The sequence below is a fragment of the Dasypus novemcinctus genome, chromosome 7 (assembly GCF_030445035.2).
Source record: "Dasypus novemcinctus isolate mDasNov1 chromosome 7, mDasNov1.1.hap2, whole genome shotgun sequence".
Taxonomy (NCBI): Eukaryota; Metazoa; Chordata; class Mammalia; order Cingulata; family Dasypodidae; genus Dasypus; species Dasypus novemcinctus.
In genome coordinates, this window is record NC_080679.1 from 125,716,248 (window position 1) to 125,720,013 (window position 3,766).

Consider the following 3,766-nt stretch of genomic DNA (forward strand, 5'->3'; position numbering starts at 1 on the left):
TCTGATGCTGGAGTCTTGAGCTGGAGCCCCAGGAACTAAGCACACAGAGGCACTTGGTTGTGAGGAAAGAGAAGGCTCCAGGAAGAAAGACAAGCCGTTCGCCTGATAGTCTACAGCAGGCCTTGTGGAGGGAGCAGGACAGCTGAGCCCAGAGAGAGGCAAGCCCCGGGAAGAGAGGAACCCCGGAAGCCTGAACCCTGGCAGATGTTGGCAGCCAACTTGCTCCAACACATGGCAAAAGACTTTGGTGAGGGAAGTGACTTACGCTTTATGGCCTAGTAACTGTAAGCTTCTACCCCAAATAAATACCCTTTGAAAAAACCAACTGATTTCTGGTATTTTGCATCAGCCCTTTGGCTGAGTTCTACAGCAGGGATGGAGTTCCTACTGGAGTGGGCTATGCTCGTTACTGTTTGGTTAACACTGCTTGACACCATGGTCTGGTCTCACTGACTTCTCCGCCCCTGTCAAGGTAGGCGTGTCCACTTCACCTGCTTTGGCCAGTGAACGCGAGTGGACTTGAAGGGTCATGTGTAAGCATTCCAGGGCTAGGCGTCAGTGCCCATCTTCCTCCCCCCGTGGGCTCCAGATGTTGGGTCCCCAAGCAAGGCTGGCACGGAGCTGAGTCCCTGCCAGCCCCTGACGGGCACGTGGGGAGAGCAAACAATACACCTTCGTGGTTCTAAGGCACGGACATGGGGATTATATTTTACCCCATCTTGCTGCTCTTCTGTACTTCGAGCCAAGCTGCTGCGAAGGTTAAGTTCACTCTTCTTAGACAATTCATGTAACCTGGGCACCAAACTACAAGTGCATTGTGGAGATGATCATTAATAAGAGGTGAGAATTCTGCTCAGGGGAGGCAGTCCTGCAAATTCGTCAACGCTTGGGGCTTCGCCGCCTGTGTCAGCTGATGCTGCAAGTCTTCCTGAAAAACGAACACCAAGAAACGATTGTGCGCCACAGACCTGCTAAAATGCTTGGCTTATAGGTAGGTGAGTGAAAGTGCCTCTGCGTCTTCTTCCCCCCAGTTCATGCACCCCCACTGAAAAACCATAAGCTCACCTAAGGTACAGCTTGGGTAGAAACAAAACGGGACTGGGAAAACGCCATGTCTTAAGTTCCTCTCCCCTCTCCCTGCCCCCCTCACACTCCATCTCTTTGAAAAGCTGGAAACAGCACACAGATGTAAAGTGCTGTTTTCATTCTTGCCATTCTGAGCCCACCCCTCTGTTCCCACGGCAACCTGGCATGCTCCTGCCATGCGCTTTTCACACTGCATTTGGCCCGGGTGCTTGTCTGTCTCTCCCAACTGGGCTGTGAATGTCTCACAGGCAGGACTAGGTATCACTTCTTGTATCCCAGGCACCTGTCGCAGCACCTGGCACCCTGCAGGGGTGGAGAGACGGGAGGAAGCACCTCGGAGGTCAGACCTATGGGCCCACCCAAGCCAGAAGCATTTACTGAGCACCCATTCGGTGCAAGTGGCTGTGTGAGTTGCTGGGGGAAAGTCCAGATTTGTAAGACACGTTACAATTTACAAACACTATCATATGGGTAGTTTTAGAAACTGCACAAGTCCCTGGTGAGGAAACTGAACATAAATCATCCTTGTTTTGCCTTAGTAGAATTGACCTGAGGCAGCCGTGCGTCGCTCTGAGCCCTGGTTTTGCCCCCCACCAGCGCTGTGGCCTGGAAGCTTCAGCATCCTGGTTTATAAGATGGGGGATTTCTCTGGACTGGCCATGTGCCAGCTGGGCCCTGAGCCTCAGCAGAGTTGCAGCTCCTACTCTCCAGTTTGTTGAACTTACCCAGGTCAGCTAACAGGGAGGGAACCAAGAGTGCCTATAACTGCAAGCAGGAGAATCCCAACCATCAGCTCTGTGGGATCTAAGCCCCCTCTTGATTAGGTGGAGTGGACATCACCATCCAAGGGTCCACAGGATGGAGGAATGAAATATGGATTAGTGTGGACTTACTGGTATTCTACTATAGAACTATTGTGACTCTAGCAATGGAGGAAACTGTAGCATTGATGTGGAGACTGTGGCCATGGGAGTTGCTGCGGGCAGGGAGAGGGAAGGAGAGGTGTGATGTGGGGGCATTTTCAGGACTTGGAGTTGTCCTGAATGATATTGTAGGGACAGATGCTGGACATTGTATATCCTGCCATAACCCACTGAATGGACTGGGGGAGAGTGTAAACTACAATGTAAACTATAATCCATGCAGTGCAGCAGTGCTCCAAAATGTATTCACCAAATGCAAAGAATGTGCCACAAAGATGAAAGAGGCTGTTGTTGTTGGGGGGCGGGGGGCGGTGCAGGGCAGGGTATATGGGAACCTCTTATATTTTTTAATGTAACATTTTGTGTGATCTCTGTATCTTTAAAAAACAAAAAGACAACTTTAAAAATTAAAATTAAATAAAAAAGATGGGTGATTGGCTCTGCAAACTGCGCCCTTCTTAAAGTGCCTCCCCCACTTGCCAGACTAGAGGTGTGCAGGTACGGTGAAGCTGAGGGGAGGCAAGCCGGTCTAGGGACACTGCCTCGTCCCAGCATCCACAGAGCCCGTCACAGGCCTGCAGGGAATTAACACGTGACCAAGGAGTGGGCAGCTTGGATGGGGGCAGTGTCCGGGAATCCTGGCTGTTCAAGACCGTGTGGGCAGAGGTCAGCCCCTGGGTATGAGCCAGAAACAAGGGGCTGCTCCCTGGGTAGGGGGCAGGCTGGGCAGCTGGGAGGCCAGTGCTGAGACCACTGTCACCTGCCAGGAGAACTGGACCAAAGCAGAACATCGAGGGCATGGCTGCTCTCATCACTGCCCTCAGTGTCCTCCAGCGGGCACCACCCACCCCTCAACACATGTTTATTAAGCACCTACTATGTGCCAGATCCTGTTCTTGGCACTGGAGAAAGAGCAATGGCTAAAAATCCCCACCCTTGTGGCCTATTGAGGGACAATGAACGAGAAAACGTAAATATTCTTACATGAAGCATATAAGAGGATGATAAGGGAACTGGGTGGCAAGGCTGGTTTGACGGAGCAGCTGCTTTCCTAGTTAGGGTGGCCAGGGAAGGCCCCGCAGAGAAGGTGACATTGGAGCAAAGACCTGAATGAAGACAGGGAGTGAGCCTCATGCCTTCCAGGCAGAGGGAATGGCCAGGCAAAGGCCCTGGGGCAGCAGCGTGCCTGGTAGGCTGGAGGAACAGCAAGGAGGCCAGCGTGGTCAGGTAGGGCGGAAGGGGCGGAGGAACAAGGGTGAAGTTAGCGAGTTGGCAGAAGCTTTCCTTTGTCTTTACTGCATTGCTTTTTTTTTTTTTTTTTTTTTTTTTTTTATTTTCTGTGTGGGAAAGGATGATCTTGAGCCTGCGGGGAGCAAGCGGGCTCCAGACTTCTCCAAGTCCACATCTTTTTGCCTCCAATTCTTACGTGTGCGAGGACAGGAAACCACTGACACGCCTTTGTAGGAGGGTTACTGCATTGCTGAACTCAGTTGTCTCCATGGCCAACCTGTCTCCCCTGGGAAGCAGCTTTCCCCGAAGAAGCCTCCTCTTATCATCACCTGTGGCCAGGTTCAGCTGCGCTGACCTCCTCAGGCTTCCCCAGGAGCCCCAAAGCCACGGCTATCAGAGGTGGAGCTTGCCTTTGAGGACACTTCGGCAAAACGTGGAACCAAGAGGAAGGCTCTGCAGAGGACGCTGCTGGCGCCTCTGCTTCCGGCCTGCCCACCTGCCCTCCTCTAGGAGCCAGCCGTGTAACC

General features: G+C 52.4%; 1 non-coding gene across 1 annotated transcript; it reads right to left on the bottom strand.

The window, feature by feature from the left end:
• Positions 1-3,346: 3,346 nt before the first annotated feature.
• Positions 3,347-3,478, bottom strand: LOC111763645 (small nucleolar RNA SNORA38). Its single transcript, XR_002796476.1, has one exon. It is a non-coding gene; the product is annotated as a small nucleolar RNA SNORA38 (small nucleolar RNA).
• Between the last annotated feature and the right edge of the window lie 288 nt (positions 3,479-3,766).